Source organism: Uloborus diversus, chromosome 3 (genome assembly GCF_026930045.1).
Source record: "Uloborus diversus isolate 005 chromosome 3, Udiv.v.3.1, whole genome shotgun sequence".
In the NCBI taxonomy this organism is placed as follows: domain Eukaryota; kingdom Metazoa; phylum Arthropoda; class Arachnida; order Araneae; family Uloboridae; genus Uloborus; species Uloborus diversus.
This window is the reverse complement of record NC_072733.1, coordinates 126,064,581-126,091,979: the sequence shown is the minus strand read 5'-3', so window position 1 is coordinate 126,091,979 and position 27,399 is coordinate 126,064,581.

Sequence of the window (27,399 nt, the reverse complement as noted above, 5' to 3'; positions counted from 1 at the left end):
AAAAGGTGTTTAAAACTAGATTATGTGAAAATAGCTGTAAAGTTAATACACAAAATTTCTTCGTTGCATAAAAAGAGCACAAAACTTGCCGAGCAATCCCATGTGAGACGTACTACTGCGTTAGACGTGGAACTTGGGATCGGTTAATATTGCACTTGAAGAGAGGATATAATGTTAATTTGCATACCTATAAATCAGACTTCTGTCCGAAGATTTCCCCTGTGTAAAAGTTGAAATAGTGACTGTTCCTTTTTCGAGAGTTTTCTTTTCCTATTTTTCTGGTGGGCAGTCGCGTGATCTTCCAAATTCTGAAGTTTGAAAATTGTCTGTTTGCGTACTGCACCACTCAAGGGGTTGAGATTTCATGGTATCATGAACTCGCAACTGAGTGATAAAAAACGCATAATATTTAGTAGGGTTTCCACTAAAGAACACACAATTTTTAAAACTTGTGACTGCCTCAAGAAAAATAAATCTGCATAGTAAATATCTGTAAGAAAATTTCTAAGAAACGGAATTCCGTATATTAAAAGGGCATATTTAAAGGAACAACTTATTTGAATATTTTTTATGTTGTAGATTTTTGCATTAACAGTGCTGCTAAGTACACATAAAATGGTACTTAAAATTAGAGTAGTGAAAAAAAGCGGTATAATAAGTACAAAAATTTCTTCGTTGCATAAAAAGAGCACAAAACTTGCCGAGCAATCCCATGTGAGACGTACTACAGCGTTAGACGTGGAACTTGGGATCGGTTAATATTGCACTTGAGAGGATATATTGTTAATTTGCATACCTTTAAATCAGACTTCTGTCCGAAGATTTCCCTTGAGTAAAAGTTTAAATAATGACTTCCTCCTTTTTCAAGAGTTTTCTTTTCCTTTTTTTCTGGTGGACAGTTGCGTGATCTTTAAAATTCTTAAGTTGGAAATGGTCTGAATAAGTACTGGACCACTCAAGGGGTTGAGATTTCATGGTATCATGAACTCACACGTACTACTGCGTTAGACGTGGAACTTGGGACCAGTTAAGATTGCACTTGAGGGAAAAAAAATATGTATTTTTTTGGCTGATAAATTATTTACCCTGGCGTCTCCCTTATCGTGTCGGTATTAAATTCTTTCGAAGTTTAAGAAAAGTCAAATTTTAAAATTTGACGCAAAAGGAAGATACTACAAGACTTTTCAGTCTGCATGCGGCAAAACATTCATCTGCAAAGCGTGTGAAACGTGTGTTCCATTTCTCTTTGAAAATTGCTAAATTTGACGATTTTTCTTACTATCCGGCAGATTTTAACACCTAATGTTTCGATGACGGACACACTAGGGAAAATAAATCATGCGTCCTAAAACATGTTTTACTGTGCTCCCTCGATTCCACTTTATATATGTTTTTCATTCTAACACTATGGTATGGTTTCCTGGTAAACCGGGGCTAGTTTGCTACAGGGGTAATAAGGCGCAATCCTCATTTTTTCCCTAATTTTGGACAGATACTTAAAAAAAAAATCGTCCCTACATCATTATTTTTTACGATTGCCAGTGTAGTTCGATGTTGTTACCCACGGGCAGTGAACATTTCTTTTGACTTTCATTTTTTCATTGGTGATTTATTTTTCTCACTCGCTTTATTCCTTTACTAATTTCTGAGATTCATTTTAATGACATTAAAATTGAGCAATTTTTCATCTGAGTTCAACCTGTTCTATTTAGTTTTTTTTTTTTTCAAATCCTACGCCCGTCTACGGCATTTCTGCCATTAATCGACGAGCAGCCTCATAAGAAGAAAAAGTATAAAAATGTAAATGAAATTTAGGGTCGTTCGAGTTTACGTTTAAAAACTTGAAAATAGTGAGGCATCGCCTGAGATGATCACTGTCCATCTCACCCGGGAGGCACAGAAGACAACGGGGCTAATCCTTCAATTCTATGCAGATGTTTTTGCAAATAGTCATATCCCAGAATTCACACGAAAAACAACTTACTCCAATAGATCGTGGTAAGGAATTTTGAGATTTTACGACTTTTATTGAGTAGGAAATTCCACTTTTACCTACTCTGCGTCACTATATGAAGATACCATATTATTTTTAGTTCGTAATGAACAGTTCGTTTAATGTTACGTAGAGGCAGAAGAGATTCTGGTTGGGTCATAAGAGATTCAGCCTTAGCTAGTTGATCTGCCTGCTCATTTTTGAAAGTGTCACAATTACTCTGAATCCATAACAGCGCAACACTCCTTGTGGAATATGAAGTGTTCTATACATGGAGCGCAACACTCTATGTTCTATAATTGATTCATTTGGATTGTTTACGATTAAACGGATCGATCTCCCGTTTTGTGCAGAAATGTATATTGGTGCTGGTAAAGGCTTTGAACAAGGTGCAAGTTGGTTCGGTGCACAATCCGACCCCGTTTCATTGTTTCGTAACATTTCTGAAAGTGTATCGTGTTTGGTAAGATTTAAAATATATATATAGAAAACCTTAGTGTTTAAAAAAGAAAAACTGAGCGGGCGAAATACCTTAGATACAACATTGAATAATTGACGATTAATTAGGCTATCAAGGGTTTCCAAAGTGAGTGCCACAAGAAGAGGCAAGGGCACCTCTCAATTCTTCGAAGCTAGTATCTCTGGTAAAGCTTGACTACGGAGAGATTTTCGCATGACAATGAAATGGAAACATCATTTGTATCATTTTTACTTCCTTTTACCAAAAAGGAAGTATTGTATTCGCGAAAAAAGTTTCACCCAAAAATCGGCCTTATTTTCCATTTTGCTCACACCCAAATGAATGTTGAGTTTTTTTTCAACCCGACCACACTTGGATATGTGCCTAGGAACGTACAGACACCCGAAACATCCATCTTGACGATCCCCGAGTTAATTACAACGAGCTTTCTCGTAACGTCTGTATGTGCGTATGTGTGTATGTATGTCGCATAACTCGAAAACGGAATGCCCTAGAAAGTTGAAATTTGGTACGTAGACTCCTAGTGGGGTCTAGTTGTGCACCTTCCTTTTTGGTTGCATTCGTATGCTCCAAAAGGGGTCTTCTGCCCCTTTTTTGGGGGAAATTATTGTTAATTTCGATGTAAACTCGAGTGGTGTTATAATTTGGCGGACACTTGGCGATATATCGCCAGTCTTTTGGTCGCCAAGTTGTGTCGCTAATTTGACGACAAATTTGGCGATTTTTTAAATTTAATCTGGTTTCAATTTGGCCATTGTTGGTGATATTTAGAGAGTAAATCATTGAATCATATTAAAACTGCCAATAATGAGAAAATGACTTTAAATTGGAGTAAAAAGAAGACATGTGATGCACACATCAGCTCGTTAATCTGTAGAATCAGCCAGAAAATCCCGAGTAGTAAGAGGCACGTTCTCGCTGATCTTATCTGTTACAAAATAACAAACAACCGATTACAAATAATGTTTCTGCTGCAAAGTCATACGCCACTTCTCCGTGGTCAAGTTTTATCAATATATTTGTATATAATAGAGATCGACAAGGGTGCTTTGAGAAAAATCTATTTCTTGAAAGGGTGATGCGAATCAAAATAGTTTGGGAACCCATTGGGCTATATGTTAATGATTTCAATGCTCTTTCGAGAAGTCTGACCCGATGAGTCTGACCTGATGAGAATCATGGTCAAACTTATTGCGGTGATCACGATTGCTCTAATCTGCTGTTGGAAATGAAATAAATTCTACTGTCATTCCTAAAAGTTTCAGACGAGAAGCTGAACGCTTAAATTTAAACAGCTAAATGAGTAAGAAAAAGTTAATTTAAACCACCAAAACAACTTTTGAGTAAATATTGTCTCCGTTCTACTCCGGGTTCTGGATGACAGAACGGATCGTATTGTCTATCGTATATTTTTTTTCTCGTTTAATGTTACTTTTCAACGTATGAATGTTACTAATTAGAGAACAAGCGTTAAATTCATGGGTACCTTTGATTTCAGCACATTTTTTCTTCATATTAAGTTTTTTGCAGCTTGTTATGTATTAAATGTTCCAATCTACCCCGCCTTTCGATACCTTTCTAAGAGTCGAAGTTTGAAAAGGAAAATTCATGAAAATAAAGAAAAATGGTAAAATAATATAGACATCGAATTCGTTCCCTTACTCGGTTAGGCATTATGTTACAATGAAGTATTATTATTGTTTTGAATATTTAAATTTTTGTCTTCAATATGTAAGTGAAATGAAACGAGAAAAAAATCATTCAAATAAAACAGAATAAATTTGTCTGAAATAAAGTAAAATTCTTAAGTTGAATAAGTAAAAACAAAAATTAGAAAACCTAAAACGATATTTGTATGAAATATTTTGCAAAAAAAACCCTTATTTTTCTCGCATATAATCAAATGTAGTTTTTCCCTTGAAGCTTTATTTTGTTCTTGATCAGCACAAAGGAAACACCTTTGCTTTTCAGTCCCTGCCAAATACAAAAAAGAATTATAGCAATTTTCATGTTTCCCACAAAAATTATAATTTTATTTTTAAATAACCAGTTCTGTGAAAAATGACGTCGCTTGAAATTTTCTTTGCGCTTTAAATTCACTTCACTTTAGTTTAATCAACAAATCAAACTTTCCTCAATGTTAAAGGCTACGAGAAAATGCATTTCGATTTTTATTAATAGCTTTTCTTTCAATTTTCTGAAACAGAAAAACCATGAACTATTTAAAATCTTTTTTTTTTTCCTTTAAGTATTTTTGTTTATCTTTCTTTACCCAAAATATTTTTTAGATAAAAAGGTTTTTTTTAACTTTCTCTCGTAGGGGTTTATGGCAAAAAAAGTTTGAAATTTATGAAAAATATTCTTAATATCCCCCCCTCCCCCCCCAAGAAAAAAGAATTTTCGTACATGTTCTTCGTCAAAAGCTTTTTCTTACAAAGTTTGTTTCGAGAAATTCGGCATTTCAGTTTAATATATACAGGTAGTAATCAAAAATAATGGAAACAACTTGAAAAAATTTTTGGGAATCGCTACCCTGCCGTAAATGTTTTGTTTATACAGGTGCCCTTTTAATTGTAATCACTCACACTCTAGTGAATCCAGATGGTGATTGAGTTCTGTGGTCACTTTTGCTGCTGCTGTTCGCTTTTTAGACATGCTTTGCAGAGCTTGTCTTACCGCGCTTTGTGCATGCTATCATGACTTTAGATACTGTATCTCTAGAAACGTCAAAAATTTGAGATGTTTTGGTTACACTTGCTCCAACGAGACGCGCTCCAACAACTTGCCCTCTTTAAAAATGAGAGGTCCGACACTTCACGCGCTTGAAAAAAAAATCTAAGACTTCCAGAACTTCCATTAAACCACCATATACTACCAGAATATATACATTGCTATTTATAAAAAAACTAAATATCTAGTTTTATTCTTTGTTACTTAAGCGCATTCAAAAATGTCACTTTTATTCACAGGTGTTTGCATTATTTTGATAACTGTTTGTTCCTTTACTTTCCCTGTAGATGCTAATGTTCTGTTTTATTGATCTATTCAGAGTTTTCTGGTTGAAAGATCTCTTAAATAAAAAAAGTCTTATTTGAGTCGTAGAATTGCCTAAAAAGTTTTTAAGGGGGGGGGGGGGGGGGTGAACAGGCTCAAAATTCTACTTCCAATTCTTTTAATTTTAAAGATTTATTTTATTATGTAATTTATCATTAATAAATTTTTATATTCAGCGATATTTTTACGCTACATTAAGTATTCTCTCATTCTTTTTTAAAGCTTTCACTCGCAATCAATTTAAAAATGGAAGAGTTTAGATGCGTAAATTCACGCATGAACAGTTCAGAAACCCAAAGTAAAACTGCTATTGTGTCACAAACTCGAAACAAAAACATTATATCGTTAGATTATCAAGCTACTTGATAAGTATTTTTGGATTTTTTCCATCGGTATACATATGGTTGCACGCTTTTTTGAGATTTATGATGCGAAGAGTCTTAAAAAAGCTGTAAAACTGTGATATTGGCTTTTTCCAAAGCTCTACTGTTGTTATAAACGAAAAAATAAATTTCGTTAATTAATATACAACGGCAAGATACCATCGTATATATCAGCGTTCCTTAAATTGTGTTCCGTGGAACTCCACGGTTCCATGGAGATCACGCAAGGGTAACGTGCATTTTTTTTCTTTTCTCAAAACGTTCAAATTAGTCACTAAAAAACATAAGTATTGAGTGAACTGTTTGTTTATTTTCCAAATGAACGGTTGAGAAAATATCAATAGTTGATTAGAAAGCTATTTATTGTGATTGTATGACCATCAATTATGCCAACTCTAGAATACGACTTTTTTTTATTGAAACGGCACTTGATCCCTAGTTGCATCAGAAATTTAAAATGATGCCATTCAGTGAAATTCTGACGTAATTTAAAATATGAATGTTCTCAATTGTCACGAAATGTCTTGTTTGAGAACCTGATCCAAGAATGCAACTTTCAGCCATAAAGCCCGATTTTAAGGATGTATCTCTCATAGTGAAAATAGATACCACTCATATCGTTAAAACTAAAACTTTAAAATTTTGTTTGAAAACGAGTTGTAGATATAATTTAGAGAAATTTGTAATAATTTTGAAATTACTCTCGTAAGTCCAAAAAAATATTTTTTAAATTAAAAAAATTGAAAATATTTTTAAACAAAAAAAAAAGAGCTTTATTGAGAATAAAGAATTCCTAGAATATTTTGCTGCAAAATATACTATAGAGGAAAAAGTAGGAGTTCCACGAAAAAATTCGACATTTAAAAGGATTTCACTCAACACACAAATTAAGAAACGCTGTTACTATATATTATTCAGGGGTGCCCCCCCCCTAAGGGCAAGGGCGCACCTCCTAAATATCGCGAAGACCCCTCCAAATCCAAGAACCGTCCCCTAAAAAGGACAAAAATACCCCTTAAAACAACGCCCCCTAAAAATTTCAATGGCACCCCTGGTGGGCACCCCTGTATTTCTCAAAGGTGTTTTTGTGTCATAACTCGCTCAATACTTTAGCAAACTTCATTAGTAGGACATCATTTCAAAGATTTTTTTTTTTCACTTATTTCGGTGAAAAATGAAGAGACACAATTTGGTTGTATTGCCGAAAAACCGATTTATTCAGTTCTTTTATTACGATACTCATTTCAAGATTCTGATACACAGTTCTGTTGTTGTTGAAATCTGGAACCAAGATATTAGTTTTACTATGGTAAATCGCTGTATAACTTTTTAAAAATATTTTAACAAAATAGAGGGATTAATTTTAATTTTATTGATTTATTACGTATTGATTTAGTGTAAAAAGCATTCCTGAGATGAAAAGCCTTTAACTCAATTGGTAAAAGTGGTAAAATCATTTTGCTAATCGAACTCGAGACCATGAGATCGATCCTCCCATAGGCCGGAAAATATAGTTTTTGAGCGACTAATCATTCTCAACTGAATTTTGATCCAAATTTCTAGGAATATATAATCTTAACTCATTGGGGGCAAGATTCGAAGCAACAGTTTTGCTGCATTGAAATCAAAAAGAAAAAACCGTTTAACATGGTAAATCGCAATTAGTATATTTTTCTCAAATGTTTTTTGTGGGTACGCCCATAACTTTCGTAATGCTTTATCAAACTTCAAAAGCAAGACATTATTTTAAAGATTTTTTCACCTCTATGAGTGAAAACTAAATAAACTAGTCACACTTGTTGTTATGAAAAAAAAAAAGAAAAAAACCTTAAAAAAAATGGGCTTTTAAATCCCTTCCACTGCGTGCGAATGTTTCGTACGGGTCAGCCATTGTAATTGGTTGCGGATTCAAAGCTGTTTTTAAATGAGTTGATTCTTCATTTTTTTATAACTCAGTTTAACGGAAACACAAGACATATAAATTGGTTTGCTCTTTACTTTTTTTTAAGGAACTGCTAAATTTTACATAAACAAGCAACAAGAACATCAACAAGAGAATTCATACCTTTCACCACTGAAGCATATCTTTTAACCGCTTATCATAACGGTGATCAATAATCTTCACCTGCAACTTGCGGTCATTGGGTTGCCAATATGCTGCAGTCATTAACTCCTAAACTGCTCGTCTACAATATATTTTAGTTTCTCACAGCTTATCTTCGTGCCATTTGATGCAAAACATTGGTTATCAAATAAAAGGTAATGCAAGTAAGGTCAGTTGAGGTGAAAGGAAACATGGGATAAATGAAAATATATGCCATACTTGTGGTAATTTTTGAAACTAAACTTTTGACTGGTGAGTCAAGACTAAGGAATAGGAAGAAGAGATTCTTAGTTTCCAGACAATTGTGTAGGTGTCATCATTTTTTAAATGTGACTCAGTGAAAAAAGTTGAACTTTAAAGTTTCGTGATTATTTTCCTCTCCAGGGTTTTCCCTTCCCAGCTATTTTTCTTTCCCAGCTTTGTTCAATTACGTATTTCCATTTACCCCATAAATAGTGTAATCAGGGGTAAATATAAACATCTAAGTTTTGCGCTCCTTCTGGTTTTTTGGAAGATAAATTTTTATGAAAATTATACTTTTGTGCGTAAGTTACATAAACTAAGCGCACACTTTTTAAATGACTTTAGGATTTAAGGATTCATTCCTTTAAAGGATTCAGTGGGTCACATGTCCTCTACAGGCCACAGATTAAGTAATGTTGATGTAGAACTTTTGAAGCTTCTAAACTAATTTTGTATTGTTCAATTATTTAGCTACATCAACCTCATGGGGACGTAAATGGGGTAAAAGGAAAAATGATTTCACTCATTAAGAAAAAGTATTAATTCAAATTTTTCATTCCCGGTTACTCTCAGAGAGGTAGTCTTGGACATAATTTTATATCTCAATTTATCCAAAAGAAAGGAATGAATCTCAAGTTGAAACATTGGAATTTTGTTTCAGCTCTAAAGAAGAAATCTCAAAAGATGCACTGAGTGTTTTCCAAAATTGTAACTTTTAGAAGCTGGGGAGTAATTAACTATAGAGTCTAGAAATTCGAAGCAAAAAAAAAAGGTTATTTGCTTTTATATTCTTTGTGCGTAATTTAGTTAATACTTAACTGCGTTTTCTTTACTTTTATTTTATTTTGTTGATTTATTATTATCTTTTTGTTTTATTCGTTTTGTGAAACAGTGCAGGAATATTCGATTTTATTTGATTAGTTAGAGTCAAAGAGAAATAATCCGCACACACCAATCACACATCATGTTTTGGTATTTACATTACACTGGATAAATGGGAAAACAAAATTCCCAATCCTGCGTTCCTTGAAGCGTGAAATTAAGAAATACCTTAAACTTTTTTATGTTTCTTAAACCAAACGACTATTGTGTGCCAATGCCCTTCCAAACTCTAGGAATGGGTCCAATAATGAGGATGGTACCGCAAAAAGTTTTTTGAATTTTAAATGCTAAACTCTTAATTTATTTTTTAAACTGATAGCTTTTTAATGACTGTCTAAGTTCTGAGGTGAGAAAAATTGGCCCATATGTTAGATTTTTTTCTGATGTGACTTTTCGGTGCAGCGTGTTCCAACAGGCGGGAAAACGTAGTGGGTGGTCTGCTTTTTCGATGGCAACTGAGCTCAGTTCGCTCTTATACCAGCCACAGCTACAGGAAATCGATCCGCGTGAAACCTGGTTTTGCATTTTGTAACACGATCTTAAATGTTCTCAAAAACCGCAGGGGGCCATCTCGGGACTTAAGGGGGGGGGGGGGCTGGGGAACCACAGTGGCCTTGCACTGGAGCAGTTTCGCTAAAGATCGCCAATTTCCCAATTATCGTATGAAATGATGCAGTAAAACTCAGTTCATACTTGAAACATCTGCATGAACAATACTACTAAGTCGACTCTTAGTGAGAAAGTTGTCTTGACCTTCGCCATAAACATCAAATTTCAAGCACTCAAATGAATGAACTCTGCTTACAGCAAGAAAAAATTACCTATTCGAGAACACTAGGCGTTGCAATAATTAGACAGTTTTATAAAAGTATTGTCTTTGTTTTTTGTTAATGGTTAAAGGCTCTGTATTGATGTCACACTTTTTTCCTAACTTTTTTGACACCCTCCTCCCTCTGTTACAAAGTTTCACACTTCACCATACCCCCTCTTCCTTATGTCACACTGTTTCCATGAACATTCTTATTAAAAAAAGCGTGTCACACTCTCCCAATTGCATATCCCTCTTGTTATTTCCTTCCTCCCCTTGTAACAAACTGTTACAATTTCTTGAACTCTACCTTAAAGCGCGACGTCATTCGTGAACATTCGTATCACTTCTTAGTGATAACCCTATGCAAATAGATATTACCCTACTCTTTGTTTACGCATGAAAAGGAAAAACATATCTTGCTCTGGCATTGGTGTATAAAATTTGACTCCAATGGATAAAGATCGCCAATTTCCCTTTTATCGAAATCTTCCCGAGTAAAATGATAGCGCAAAACTCAGTTTATACGTAAAACTACTGTCAAAACAATATTCTTTATAAAAAGATTACTTAGGTAAGCCACTTAACTCTACATTATTAAGTTGGCTTGACATTAGAATTAGAAATACAAAATTTCCAACTATCAAATGAACGGTTTGCCCCTAGTTTCGCCAACATTTAAAATTTCCTCCTCCCTTCAATATATTAAAAGGTATGACTGAAGCAGCGGGGGAAGGAAATTTTGTATCGGCGAAACTGGTGAACACACCAAATGAACGAACTCTATTCGCGGAAACATAATTGTTCATGCGGAAACTCTAGACGTAAAGTCTCTACTCTGTACTAATGTAGTAACTCTGGACATTCCTTTAAGTGTCACTGAGAGCTAAAGATCCCACATCAAATTAGTCTACGCATCGAGTTGTTAGTGCATCAAATAACCGCTCAAGCATCTTTCATTTTTTTTTTCATTCTAAATATTAAAGTTGATGAAATATATTGGTTCCTTAGTGGCACCTTTATCTACACTTTGTGAAGATGGGAAGAAAAAAAAGTTTCTGATAAAAAAAAAAAAGGCTAAGATTTTCAAGATGCTTGAACAACTACAAAACGCCGATGATAGCGCAACAATCAATATGAGTGGATCTTCCATGGGTACAAATAAAAGTCAAACAAAACGATATCCGTAAAAGTTCAGAACTTAGTTTCAATATTTAAGCTTGCAAATTAGTCTAGCAAAGTAAATAAAATGAAAATAGAAGATGCTCTTGTATTATGGATTAAAGAGATCAGGAAGAGGGGCTGTTGTCACAAATTGAGCCACAAATGATCATATAGAGCATAAATTATCATTATCGTCCATTTTTAACTCATAAATATGTTACTGTATCTACTCTACAGTGTATAGTACTATTATAGTGCATCGTTTTATTATTACTACATACTGTGCGTACCGTGCTGTTTTATGTCCTTCCCTCCCATTGATCATTCATTTTGTGCATCTTGAAGTATTTCAAGTTGTATAAAACCCCTTTTTATTTTTTAAATACAATATAAGTTCTGTTCTTTATGTAAGAAACTGTAATGTATAGTTGAGGAATGCTTTAAAGCAGTTTGAGGGGTGTTTATAAGTGTCTAAAGGAATTCGGTACGGTTCTAAAAAAAAATATGTACATATATTTTTCCACAACGCGAAATATCGACTTACGCGAGGAGTCTTGGAACGCATCCCTCGCGTAAGTCGGGACTCGGCTGTAAACGACTTTTTTTAATACTAATAACCTACAGTGAACCATGTAGAAGCAAAACTTGCAGCAAAATAAGATCAGGTCGTTTTTACATCACTCTTCTGTAATAACTTCTGCTACACTTTGGTCTGGTTATGAAAAACTGCTTGTTGATAACCCTTTATCATCAGTTAGGTTTTTTTATGCCGATGAAGTCACTATTTAGCGAATTTTTTCAATGCTACATCAAAAAATGGAGGGATGGTGTAATGGGTCTGTATGACCTTATATGGCAAACCCACCTAACATGTTTATTGATAACATGGACCCTTAGCCTCTTCCTACGCCGACACCTGTAGTTTGAAAACTCCTGGCTTAAAGGGTATTTTTGCAAACTTTCCAGCCATACCCAAGCTTGAACACTAAAATGCATTTTTCGTGTAGATAAATCAATTGAAACCTAATATTTTACTCTACGAACAATGAGTTTAAACAATGAAAAAGAGTTAAATTTAAAAATTATGAGTTTCGTTTACTAAAAAAACACTTAAGTTTTTCTAGTGGATTTAGGTTATAAGACTTTGGGATCCTTGTGGAAAACTTCGATGGGGTATTTTTTAAGACCATTTAAACCATATCGAATTCGAAAAAAAGAGACCATCCATTTGTGCAGAAAGAGCTATTTAGGGCAAAAATGTGTTTTAAATTAATATCTTCGTTAATTAGCTTCTGTTTCAAAAAAAAAAAAAAAACATTGACACTAAAACTCGGCTACAGCTACTGAACATAAAATGCAGAAAATCGGTTGACAAACAGAGGAGATAATGGCACCGAAAGGAAACTAATTGCCTATTAATATATAAAGATATAATTTGTTTCATTTATTACTTTAATTTAATTTTTTTTTTTGAAAAAATCATTTATCTGTTGTAAGGAAAGGTTGGCTTACCTTTTCTTATCTCGATAGGCAGCGGTGTGATAGTTGAGTTTTCTGAACGCATGAAGAACAGTCAATAGACGAGTAGACGAACAACACGTAAAGATTTAATTAGGAATGACTAAAAACTAAATGTACACATTATAAAATATATTCCATACGGCACAAAAACAGGATACACACACACTATATCAAGAGAACAAAGAACAACCTATTGAAGGGGGAAGAAGGGAATTGTGGGAAGGATAAGTATGACGTCAGAGTGGCCTTGGCCTTTCGAGATTGTATCGCTATGCAGAAATGATTTACCTATTTGAATATATGATTCGAGTACAACATTTCCCCCCTTAATCGTATATTCAAATTACAAAACTTAAACTAAATTCAACTTATTTCTAAAGTCAATGAACTTGGGCTTAGGCAAAGGTTTAGTAAAAAATATCTGCAATCATACAGTTTGTGTTATAATAGGTAATCTTAATTATTTTATTTTCTTCCATTTCCCTCAAAAAGAAACATTTCACGTTAAGATGCTTTAACCTAGTAGTATTCATTTTCCCATGTTGAATTAAAGAAATTGTTGATTTGTTATCCTCAAACATTTTAACAGGCAATTTTTGAATTAGGCCAAAATCTTTAAGTAGATCTAATATCCATTTCAGCTCTTGAGCAGCAGTGGCTGCAGAAATGAGCTCAGACTCGGTTGAAGATAATGAAACACAATTTTGTCTCTTAGTAGACCAAAATATAGGATTGTTTCCTAAGAAAAATACAGTACCCCCTGTTGATTTTCTAGTGGCAAGGTCAGATGCGAAATCGGCATCTGTGTAACGAGTAAGAGTTGGTGGGCTGCTAGAGTCAATTTGTAAATAAATGTCCTTCGTAGAGTCCAAATATTCAATGACTCTTAGAAATGCTTTCCAATCCTTTTCATTGGGAGATTCATTCTTCCTGCTTAATATGTTCACAGTGAAGGTAATGTCCGGTCTGGTTACTGTAGCTATATAAAGTAAAGCTCCAATTGCTTGCCTGTATTGCGTGTTGTCGACATGTGGGAGAGAGGAATCCTCTTCTTTTGGATAAGATGTGTCCATTGGTGTATAAGAAGGCTTTTTGATATCTGGACTAAATTTCTTTTCCAATTTTTTGATTTTTGGTTTAGTAGAAATTTGTCTCCATCTCATTCAGTGTTGATTCCCAAGTAATTTCTTACTTCTCCTAAATCTTTCAGTTCGAAGAATTTGTTCAGTTGTTTGATTAATTTCGCAATTTTATCTTCATTTTTACATGCTATAAGTATATCGTCGACGTAGATTATAATCATTATTCTGTCGTTCCAGCATTTTTTAAAAATAGACATGGATCTGCAATACTTTGAGAAAAATCTTCATTCTTTAGAATTTCTTCAATTCTTTTATTCCAAGCTCTAGCTGCTTGTTTCAATCCATATATTGCTTTCTTCAATTTGCAAACCTTATCCTTATGCTTTGGATCGACATAACCTTCCGGTTGTTTCATGTACAAGTCTTCTTCTAAATCGCCATGGAGGAATGCAGTGGTAACGTCAGCGTGTCTCACTTGCATTTTTTCGTATGCTGCGACTGCTAGAAAGATTCTGATTGTTGTATATTTCACTGTTGGGGCAAAAGTGTGTTCATAATAAATTCCAAATTTTTCACTATAACCTTTTACAACAAGGCGCGCTCTGCAACGTGTTACTGTTCCGTTTTCATTCTTCAGCTTAAATACCCATCGATTTCCAATGGCTTTCTTTCTAGGTGGAAGATCAACCAACTCCCAAGTTTTATTCCGGGACAAGGATTCGATTTCTTCATTTATTGCTTGAAGCCAATTTTCTTTTTCTGCTGGATTCATTTTAACTACATCTTCGAAATTTTCAGGAACATTTTTAATTTCATCGGCAAGAAATCCTAAGCGATCTGGTGGTTTCCCTTTGGTTTTTCTTTTTGATCGTCTAGGCTTTTCTTCGGGTATTCGCTCTTCTTCAGATGTCATTTCGGATTCATCCACAGATTTATCATCATATTCTTCATCTTTGAGTGAATCTTCGACTGGTGGAGGAGATGAAATTTCAACGCTATTAGTTACCGAGCAGTCTTCGATAAATTTTACGCTTCTACTGACAATTATACGATTTCCACCGGTGTATATTCTGTATTCTTTAGAACGTTGATCATAACCAACGAAAGTTCCTTCAATTGCTTTCTCATGCAACTTTCTTCTGTTTTCCTTGTGGACGTAAGCATAGGCTGTGCAACCGAATTGTTTCATATGAGTTAAATTAGGCCTTCTTCCGCTCCAAAGTTCATATGGCGTCTTCTCGCAAGCTCTAGTTGGAAGTCTGTTCTGAATGTAATTTGCAGTAATAATAGCTTCACCCCAAAATTGATTTGGTATTTTGCACTGGTACAGCAGGCATCTAGTCATCTCTGTAAGACTTCTATTCTTTATTTCACTAACTTCACTTTGAGGTGGTGAAAGCGGAACGCTGAGTTGATGTTTGATACCGTTACTAGATAAAAAATCTTAACTTTCACTATTTATGTATTCACCGCCGTTATCAGTTCGGAGAGTTTGTATAGTTCTTCCAAATTTATTTTTTGTCATGCCTACAAAGTCCTTTAATTTACAAAGAACTTCACTCTTTTTAGCAAGTAAATATATGACGGTGTATCTAGTATAATCATCGATAAATGTGACAAAATGATGCTTTTCACCGATACTGGGAGTGGGCATAGAGCAAACGTCACTGTGTATGAGTTCCAGTGCTTTACTTGCGCGCGCATTAGAAACTTTTGGATATGGAAGTTGCTGCATTTTATTTTTAATACATTCTGGACAATTGTCACTATGACAACAATTATCCAATTTAATTCCATCTGCAAGACCTTCGCGTACGAGTTGCTTGATTGCGTCATAATTCCTATGACCTAATCTTGAATGCCATACTCGGATACAGTTTTTATTTTTGCATTCAACTGCAATATTAGCGTTTTCTGAGTGTCTATTTAAAACAATTTTGTATAAACTGTCATTATCGGAATGCGCATGCATAATTATCTCATTATTCTTTTTCACGAAACAATGTTCTTTTTCGAAAAGTACAGAGAATCCCTTGCTTGTTATCTTCTTCACGGATATTAAATTACTTTTTAATTCTGGAACAAAATAAACATTGGTCAAACTGATATTTTGCAGACCGTATTCATCATTCAAATCAAGATTTACAGTTCCAATGGCCTTTGACTTCAAAATTCTTCCATCCGCTAAAACTATATCAGATAAGGATTTGTTATACTTTAATTCCGAAAATAACACCTCATCAGAAAACATATGGGAGCTAGAACCAGAATCCAAAAAAAGAACAATTTCATTTGTTTTTTGTTCGGAAAAATGAATCGGATTCGCAATAAAGTTTCTTTCGGTTAACCTTGAGACGTTTTGATCAACTGGCGCAGCGGAAAAATCTTCGTGTGGTTTACGAGATTTTGTAGAGTCGGCGATCATGCAATGTCGAGCAGGTTTTCCGCCATTTTTGGTTCCATGAATTTCCGATTTCTTATTGTTGGAATCGGCTTTATTTTTGTTTTGCAATTTAAAACATCGATCGCGTGTGTGACCGTACCGCTTGCAAAAGCTACATAATGTATTCGAATTCTTATTATTATAATTTCTCGCATTAATTGCAGTTTTAAAAGCAGTTGAAGCGTTAGGATTTCTATCCGCTTGTTGCTCTATTCTTCGATTATATTCATCTGTTAGTTTCGTTTTTACTAAATCCGATGTTATAAGTGCTTCATCTCTTGCTTCTAAAGCGGTGATGAGATTGTTGTAAGATTCGGGAATCGGAAACTAATAAAAGAGCTGCTGCATGTTGATCTGGGATATTTTCACCGGTAGCTTTTAGTCTTTCGACTAAATCTGTCATGTGAGTTATGTGTTCGATCATATCAGCATGTTCAGGCATCTTTATAGAATATAATTTTCGCAAAAGATATAGTTTACTGCTTAAATTGGATCGTTCGTGTATCGTTTTTAATTTTTGCCATGTGCTGGCAGTTGAGGTTTCATCTTTTACGTGAATAATTTGTGAGTCGTCTATACATTAATTATAGCTCGCGCTTGTTTATCTTTCTTTAAAAATTCAGCATTAGGTTCAGCGGGCGGGGGCGTATCAAGAAGATCATCCAGCCCGTCACGCATTAAGAACATTTGAATCTTGAATTTCCAAGTGGCATAGTTGTCGGAATTCAGTTTCGTTATTTGAGTGGAATCTTTAAAATTTGCTTGAGCCATATTTAGTTTTTTCTTATTAAACAGAATTCAATAGAAAATTCTGAAAAACAGTCCTAACTTTGTTCAGAACTTCAACATATACACTGTTAGAGAATATCAGTCTCATAATCAATGTTGTAAGGAAAGGTTGGCTTACCTTTTCTTATCTCGATAGGCAGCGGTGTGATAGTTGAGTTTTCTGAACGCATGAAGAACAGTCAATAGACGAGTAGACGAACAACACGTAAAGATTTAATTAGGAATGACTAAAAACTAAATGTACACATATTATAAAATATATTCCATACGGCACAAAAACAGATACACACACACTATATCAAGAGAACAAAGAACAACCTATTGAAGGGGGAAGAAGGGAATTGTGGGAAGGATAAGTATGACGTCAGAGTGGCCTTGGCCTTTTGAGATTGTATCGCTATGCAGAAATGATTTACCTATTTGAATATATGATTAGAGTACAACATTATCGGTATTTTTTACTGAAACGAACGGGTGAAAGATATGCTTCGAGCTAAGAAAATGTGAATGAGCTTAGTGTTTAGGAAACGTCTCAAAACATTTAAGGATCATTCTTTAAAAAGTGTAACTTTGCTGTCACACGCCTTTTACAGTAAAAACGTTAAGGAACAATTTATTTAACTATGATTTTTACTTTCATCAAAAATATATCTATTTAATTCTGCCAATTTTTTAATAATAATTTTTATGTTAGTACATTTTTGGTTCACAACAAGTGAATTCTCACTTCCGTGGCATGTCACCCCTTGTGTGGCTGTTTATGTTGCTTAATAACTTGCTTAAGGGCAATTCCACAGAAAAGGGGAAAAGGTGGCAGAATTTTAAAATAATCTTTTTCTCACAATTTTGGTATCAATGGAAAGGTAATTATCTGAAGTGTATGGAAATAACAAAAATATGCAACAAAAGCAAAATTAGAGTTCTGAGGCTTCAAATCAGGTTGTTATGATCATGTTCCTGCGAGTAACTTTTTTATACGACTTAAGAATGGCTGTTTGATACTTACACTGTCGCATTTTTCAAATATTCTCTCTAAAATATGCTTCTCAGAACTCTCTAGAAGAGTTATATACAAAAAAAAAAAAAAAAAAAAAAAAAAACAATTTTTAGGGATTTTTTCATATAAGGCATTTTTGTAATTCTACGTCCGACACCAAATTGGCTGAAAGTTTATATTATGTAAAACTGAGTGGAGATTTTTACAAAACATTTTGTCTGCAAATAAAGATTTTATATGCAATTAAAAATAATCATTTAAATTAAATTTCAAAAAACTAGTTATGCTTAAATAAATGGTCAGAAAAATGTCTACGTCCGACACCAATATTTTCCTAACTGAAACTAGGTTTATAAGTATACGAAAATTCCTGGTTAAATTAAATAATTCACACATGCTATTCATGCCTGATTATGTATTTATATTTATATTTTACATAACATGAATTTAAAGAACATATACACAATATTTTGACCGGGGAAAATATCTGAAGATAAGAAATGAGTCTCATATGTTTATCAATAGCGATTAAAGTAGTTATGTATAAAATTATGAATATTTAAGAAGCATTAGGGTTCTCAGTTCAAAAATAACACTCCTCCCTTCCCCAGTTTTCACTTAAAAACTCTCAGGTATTTTTGGTGAACTCACAACAACCCGTTTCTGCCTAGAAATGCTTAGTTTCGTTTTCAACAATTTGTAACCAACATCCAAATTTCTTATTATTTGTTAATAAGTTAGATTTTTCTTCATTAAAATTCTACAAATCAATCTTCATTTCTTTTCACCCTAGAGATTGAATTTTTTGTTGTTCCCATAGAGATTGTAAAAAAAAAAAACTTGACAAAATGCGTCTAATCTCTCTTGTTCTCGTTATAGTATTTTCCTTATTTTATGAGTGAAGACTTAAAATACAAATTTCCTGGAATGGTATACAGATATTGATACATTAGGGGTGTCCATCTCCCCAAACGCAATGAGATCCCCCCTGCCCCCCCCCAAATCCCTCAAGAAGAATAATATTTTGTCAGAAAAACAAAGAAATGTCTTGAAAAACATTCCTTGTAAACAAGTTCTATGACATAACATGGGCCATGACCCCCCACCCCCCTACATTCTTTTTGCATAAAATTTTTAGTTTCAAATTATTTCAATTTTCACAAAATTATTTGATTTTTCACAAAAAATGGAGCCCTGGGAAAAATTCTGCACAGACTCCTGTTATGCATATTTTCCCCTTTTTTATGCTTTAAAATTCCATAATATATAATTCCATAAACAAATTAAGAGTTAAACAGCTTTTTAAGATGTTTTTTTCATGTCGTATGTTGTCTGCTTTGCACATTCTACGTCCGACACCAACTATTCTACGTCCGACACCAAGGAAAAAAAAAAATTTGTGCTATTTATCCGTGAATTAATTTGGTGAAAAAGGAAAAATTATTCATATTTCAGCTTTACTTTTCAACATTCAAGTAGTCAAAAAATCTGATTTGATCATTGAGCTGAAACTTGGGTTTTTTCAACGTACGTCAATTTTCAGTTCCCCTTTAATCTACGTCCGACACCATGAGATTTTTACTTCCTTTTACAAAAAAGGAAGTATTGTATTCGCGAAAAAATTTTCACTCAAAAATCGCCCTTAATTTCCATTTTGCTCACCCCCAAATGAATGTTGAGTTTTTTTTTCGATTCGACCACATGCGGAAAAGTGCCTAAGAATGTATAGACACGCGAAATATCCATTTTGACCATCACCGAGGTAATTACAACGACTTTTCTCGTGACGTCTGTATGTATGTGCGTATGTGTGTATGTGCGTATGTATCTCGCATAACTCAAAAATGGTATGTCCTAGAAAGTTGAAATTTGGTACATAGACTCGTAGTGGGGTCTAGTTGTGCACCTCCCCTTTTGGTTGCTTTCGGATGTTCCTAAGGGGGTCTTTTGCACCTTTTTGGGGGGAAATCATTGTTAATATCAATGCAAACTTAAGTGGTGTTATAATTTGGTAAACACTTGGTGACGTATCGCCAAGCTTTTGGTCGCCAAGTTTTTTCGCCAACTTGGCGACGATTTTTTTTTTTTTTTTTTCAATTCCTCTTTTGTGGCGCAAATTGTATTACGAAAAAATTTTCACTCAAAAATCGACCTTAACTTCCATTTTACTTACCCCCGATTGAATATTGAGTTTTTTTTTTTCGACTCGACCACACGTAGATAAGTGCCTAAGAATGTATAAACACGAGAAATAACCATTTTGACGATTCCCGAGTTAGTTACAACGAGTTTCCTCGTGACGTCTGTATGTACGTATATATGTGCGGATGTGCGTATGTATGTCGCATAACTGAAGAACGGTATGTCCTAGAAAGTACGTACATTCCTAGTGGGGTCTAGTTGTGCACCTCTCCCTTTTGTTGCATTCGGGTGTTTCTAAAGGGATCTTCCGCCCCTTTTTGGGGGGGGGGGTAATCATTGTTAATTTTGATGTGAAATCAAGTGGTGTTATAATTTGGCGGACACGGCGATATATCGCCAGACTTTTGGTCGCCAAGTTTTGTCGCCAACTTGGCGATAAATTTGGCGAGTTTTTTAAAAATATGTATTAATTTGGTCACTGTTGGTGATATTTAGAGCGTAAGATATTGAATCACATTGAAATTGCCAGTAATGGGGAAATGACATTAAATTGGAGTAAAAGGAAGTCATGTGATTCACACATCAGCTCGTTTATTTTTAATATTTATAGTTTGAATTTTTTTCAGTAATTCTTTAAGTTTTTATATTGTTCCTACATATATAAGTATTGAGGAAAAAAATTGGCTCAGTTCATCCATTTTAACTCTAAAAAATATGAACCTTTATTGGTAAGTTTCGTGCAAATTCTACGTCCGACACCGTGGAATTGCCCTTAATTAAAAGTATATACACTTATTTATTTATTATATCTTTCACAAGTGTCTCAAATACTAATTGTTGAGTTTATTATTTTTTTTAATATTGTTTTAGTTTGTTTTAGGAGGACAAGGAGTCATGTCACACAACAAATTCTCACCTCCGTAACCTAAACACAAAGTGCCAGTCCTCATTAACACGCGGCAATAATGACATCAAATTTTATTTTCCATTATACAAGGGAGTCCCCTTGTTTACTTTCAGCCATTGTTGGTGTTGTGAAATTTTTGTCAAAAAACAAAAAGATAGAATATCCATACTAAGTTTTTGCACTTCTCACCTCCGTGAAATTAAAATTCAGGGATGTAAATTAATGCAAAATAGAGTTGAACATATTTTCATATGCACAAGTTCAGATTGTAGCAATGACGAAACAAATTCCCTGAAAAAATGTATCTATTAGACCTATATTAATGGAAAATTATTCACCTCCGTGAATCTCACCTCCGTGACAGATCAATGTCATTATTTCTGAGGTGAAAATAAATGATGGAGGGGAAATGCATAAAAAAGATTCATTTTGCCAAAATATAAATCGCCAGTATATTCTCAAATTTACTAAATACTGTTTTTTTAACATACATTTGAAACTACTAATTAAACCGTGCTTTAATTAAGAGAGCTTAATATTATATTCCCATTAGTCCATAAAATAGCCGATTGTTTGCATAATTAACAAAATTATTAGTTTGATATTAAATTGGCATCGATTTATAAATATTAAGTGTTTTCTTTTTTCTTTATTTCCGTGAACTATGAATGCATTATTTTATTTTTATTTAAGAGTAAAATAATAGGAACTTAGATGGGCCATTGTTTATGGTTAATTCTAGTAGGTAACACTTTTATGTAAGACTGAAAAAAAAAAAGAAAACAAAAGGTTTCGAAACTGAAAAATATTTGCGTTCAAAAGTTACGTTTTCTGGAGAATGACCTTTAACAGAAATACGCTGAGCGTTAAAAAGCATCTTTCTATTTCGTACTTTGAAACCGTACGCTCAAAATTTTCCCTTTTCTTTTATAATCCAGCTCATTGCTGTTGTTTTTTGATCCAATTTACTCGCAACATTTTCATTTGTTTAATTTAAACATTATTTAAGTATAAAACAATAACTTAATTCATAATAAATTGGTACACATGAAAAAATTAAGTACACATGAAAAAGTTGGAAATAAAATTGAAATTCTCGCTTTTATATTTCATTAACTCCTACCGAAATGAGAAATTTTAAAATTCAATCATGAATGAAAAAAGTTTTGATTTTTTTTTTTTAGAAAGTCCCGGAAACTAAGAACTTTTCCACGCATATGAAACTTTTACGGCCGAAACTTGCTAATGGGGGTTTACAAGCGTCAAATCCGAACAGTATCGTATCTAAAAGCTGTTATCAAATCACTACCTCTCAGAGTTTCTAGGTAAACTTCACCATAAACAATTTTTTAGTGCTGTCATAAAGCCTTTGATATAATTTAAATTCAAGTAGTCAAGTTTCATGATAACTATTGAGTAATTCACAAATGCATTCAAGTTAATTCTTTATTAGTTGACACGACATTTATCGTAGCTTCATGTACTACTACAACTTATCTATATAACTGACAAATTTCAGAAATTCAATGAATGATCAAGATTCGCATTAGGTGCGGTTACAGTATATAAACTAGTTCACGTGTGCAGATCTAATTTACATAAATAATTCTAACACACTGGGCCCGGCTGAACAGAATGTTCAGAACACCAAGAACCCAATAACTTTCATATTAGAGCTTCAAGATGCTCAAAATCAAATTCAAATATTATTTTTAAACAATTTCAATTGTCTTTTTTTTTTTCAAAGAATTACTTACCAAACTTCTCAGAAATATCTCAAAATACCTTCAAAAATAACTTTAAATTAAGAAATTTTTACATTTAATTTTTTTCAAATTTTATCAGAATTTATCAAACAATTCAAATTAACGAAATTGAAAAAAGTTCAAAATTTAGTTTAAACAACAATATTAGTAAACTTTTTTTTTATAGCATAAACTTGCTAGTAAGAATATTAAATATTAGTAAACTTTTAACTTTATACAACAATTAAAAACAAATGTTCACAATAATTTACAATTTTAAATACATGTAACAACTCATTCACATTCTAACTTAACCAGCAACTGAACTGGCCTTTTTAATATGCCTCTTTCCGTTTTAATTTCGCAACTGCGAATTAATCCATCTCTTCCAGTAAAAGTCTTAACCTTTCCTAATCTCCACATGTTACGCGGTAAAAGTTCTTCTCTTATTACAACACTATCATTCACGCTTAGTTCTGTCTTAGTTTTTTGGTTTTTCGCACCGTTTACCGATTTTAATTGCAACAAATAGTCTTTGTAGAACAACTTCCAAAATCTATTTAAAAGTCTTTCACGATATTGATACATTTTACACATAATTTTCCTATTACTAGTAGGCACAAATTCTGTATATTTCACTGGAGGCAAATTTAATGGTTTATTTCCTAAAAGAAAATGAGCAGGTGATAATACCTGGTATTCATGTTGATCATCCTCAATGTACGTCAGAGGTCTGTGGTTTATCACCGATTCTATTTCAATCAAAACAGTTTCCAACTCGTCGGCATGTAGTGAGGAGCGACCAAGTGTTTTTCTTAGCATAGTCTTGACTGATCGTACAAGTCTCTCATAGAAGCCACCCCACCATGCTCCTTTTTCTACGATGTATCTCCACTGTATACCTTTTGCGGCATAAAAGTTCTTTACGTCAGGATGATTTAATACTTGCCACATCTTTTTAAGTTCTGCATCAGCTGCCTTGAATGTTCTTGCATTATCAGAATAGATAACAGAGCATAATCCTTTTCTTGACACGAATCTACGGAAAGCTTGCAAGAAAGATTCCGTAGTCAAGTTTTTAGTTAATTCCAGATGAATACCTCTAGTCACCGCACAGGTAATCAGAAGAATATAATACTTCGTATCTTCGTTTTTAACAAACAGAGGTCCAGCATAGTCCACGCCGATTACATCGAACGGATTTGATTTTTCGATTCTGGCAGATGGCAAAGGGGCTATGTCTTGCTGCATTGGTCTGGAATTAAACCGCTGGCAGATGATACATTTTCTTATAATACGTTTCACGTTCTGCCGTCCTCTAACTATCCAATATTTTTCCCGAAGGTACCCAAGAGTACCTGTAATTCCAGAATGGAAAACTTTTTCATGTGCATCTCGCACCAAGATTTCAGTAAAATGAGTTTTTGATGGAATAATAATTGGATGTTTTTCGTAAAAACTCAAAGTCGATTTTTGTAGTCGGCCTCCTACTAACAATATCCCGTCTTCACTGAGGAATGGATTCAATTCACGAATTTTAGAATTTCTACTAATTTGATGTTCTTGTTTTAAACAAGTAATTTCGTCACTAAAATGCTCATGTTGAATTTCCTTTATCAAACTTAACTCTGCAGCGAAAAGTTCTTCAGCTCTTAAGGGACCTTTTTTCTTGTCAGCTTTACACCTTACATTATAAATAAATCTTTGTATCCATGCGGTCACCCTAACAGCTCGACTTAGTTTACTATACTTTTCAAGATTCAGAAGACTGTCAGAATTCACCGCAACAGAAGGTAGAACTGTATTTTCAGCAACACATTTTTTCTTTTCTAGCTCCACATCAGAAAGCCCAGATGTCAATGGCATTTTCTCGGGCCAATTGTTTTTTGATTCGGACAACCAATCAGGTCCGGATTTCCATAATTTTGATGACTATAAATGTTCAGCAGAACACCCACGTGACAATATATCACTCGGATTGTCGGATCCACTGCAATGTCCCCATGCATTAAATTTTGTTAAAGATTGTATTTCGGATACTCTATTCTTGACAAATAATTTCCATCGCTCAGGGGCACTTCGAATCCAATGTATTACGATCTGACTATCAGTCCACAAGTAAATGTTTTCTTCTTGAATGGAAAACAAATCTTTTAGATACTTTGCGAGTTTTGATGTCGTTAATGCAGCTAACAATTCTAGTCTTGGTAGTGTGAGTTTTTGTTTAATCGGCGCAATTTTAGATTTTGCCATAACAAATGCTACAGTACAGTCCTCAACCGATCTTAAATACGCTACTGAACCGTAAGCTTTTATTGATGCATCACCAAATATATGCAATTCTTTATTCTTATTACGATTTAGTTCGCAAGGAAAATATTCGCGGCAAATTACGAATTTCTTCAGAGTTTCTATTTCATCGCACCACTCGGACCACATTTGTTTGCATTCAATTGGAACTTCATCGTCAAGTTCTAAACCCAACTGCCAAAGATTTTGCATTATTAATTTCGCTCTCAATACAAAAGGTGAAATAAACCCTACCGGATCAAAAATAGTAGCGGTTACTTTTAATATGTTTCTTTTTGTGATTATTCTACATTTATTTAGTGTTTCAGACAACTTATCTATATTTAAAAACAATACATCTTTACTATTACACCAGTTAAGTCCTAGTACCTTTAAAGTATCATTGTGCTCTTTTTGTGCCTCAACAATTCCATTCTTCTCCCAGATTTTTTCAAGCCTCTTCTGAATTTGTACTAAATTGACGCAAATTCATTCCCGCTTCTTTAAGTACGTTATAAGCTTCAGTGCTTAACTTGAAGGCATGTTCTACGGAATCTGAACCGTAAAAAATGTCATCTACATAAATAAAATTATTTAACATCTTAATCTCTGGATTTTCCACTGACAATTTCTTTATGTGATGTTTTATAGTACATGCGAGAATAAAACTGCTACAAGCAACTCCAAACGGAGCACGAGTCATACGATAATGTTTTATATTTAATTCATTGTCAAAATACAAAAATTGCAATGCGTCCCTAACAGTTTCTACAATCCCAATTTGATGAAAGGCTTTTTCGATATCTGCCGAAAACGCATATTTAAACTGCCTGAAACACAATATCAAATCTAAAATTGAAGGGTTTAAATTTGGGCCAGGTATCAAACATTGGTTTAAAGATACCTCATCATTAACTTTTGATGACGCATCATACACTATACGGACTTTAGTTTTTGACGCATTTTTTCTTACGACCGGAGAATGCGGCATGTAGTACATTGTATTACCATCGTGACTTTTAACGCCATATTCTTCAATTATTTTGTTCCTTAACTGATCATTTATGATATTATCATAATTTTCCCTAAGCCACTCATCATTAATTAATTTGTTAGATAAATGCATAAGACGCAGTTTAGCATTTTCAAAGTCACTAGCCAAATGTTCATGATTTGACTTCCATAATAAACCAGCTTCATATCTCCCATTTTTGAAATTCAATTCACTTTCAAACTTTTTTATGACCAATTCATCGTTTTTATCATCTTTTTCCTCCAAACCCATATGATCTAAAGCCCAAAATTTTCTCAAACCATCATTAATTGAGCTATGATCCTCGCTTTCACATTGCGTAGCACCAATTGTAAACATAGAAGCACTAGATTGATTTTCCCCGAAAGCTCCAACTAACGACCACCCAAACAATGAAGAAACTGCAAATAACCTTTTACTAATTCGTTTCTTTTGCCCTGTTTGTACTTCCCAACACGAATCAGAACCCAGCAATAATTCTATTTCAGAGGACTCGCCATTATCGGCTAATTGTAATTTTTCCGTTTTCAACATTTCTAAAATACTTCTCGAGGGTACTTTTATAAGCGCTCCAGAAATTGTATCTGTTACAAGGGCTTCAATTGTTATACAACTATTAGGTTCATGCATACTTTTTAGTTTAACTTCGACCATCATATTCTTTCAATTTACCCTTAATGTATCCAAAAGAATATATGTACAGTTTTTCCCTTCTTATACATTTTAATTTTAATTCCTTTGCTAATTCTGATTTAATGAACGTTTTTTTGTGATCCTGAATCAAGCAAAATGCGCGTGATTCGACTTAACAAGCTATTTTTATCTGAAACATGAACAGTACAAGTTTGCAAATATATACCTTTATCAGCAGTTTCAGAAATTGTCTTTGAATTCAGCGACAAAGATGCAATCGCATTTTCTTTATCTTCAGAATCTGAAACAATTTTCCTACAGAACAATTTATTGTGATTTACACTGTTACAAACTTTGCAAGGTGGAATTTTTACCCTACATTTAAACGAAACGTAGCCTTTTCTAAAACATTTATAACAACGCTCTTGATTCTTTAGAATCATCCTTTTTTGTTCATTTGTTTTCTCACATTTTCTAACATCATGAGTATTTTCATTACAATAATAGCAGTATGAATTAGTCATTGTGGTTAGCGCCGAAGTTGTGGGAACACTTCTAGAGTAATTATTTTTATTCTGCGCAAACTCACTATTTGATTTCCTTTTCTTTGAATTTATAATTACATTCGAGGCTTCCAAACTTTCTACCTCTAATCTAATGAAATCCAAAAGCTCCGTGACGTTATACTGTTTTTTTGAATTACGTT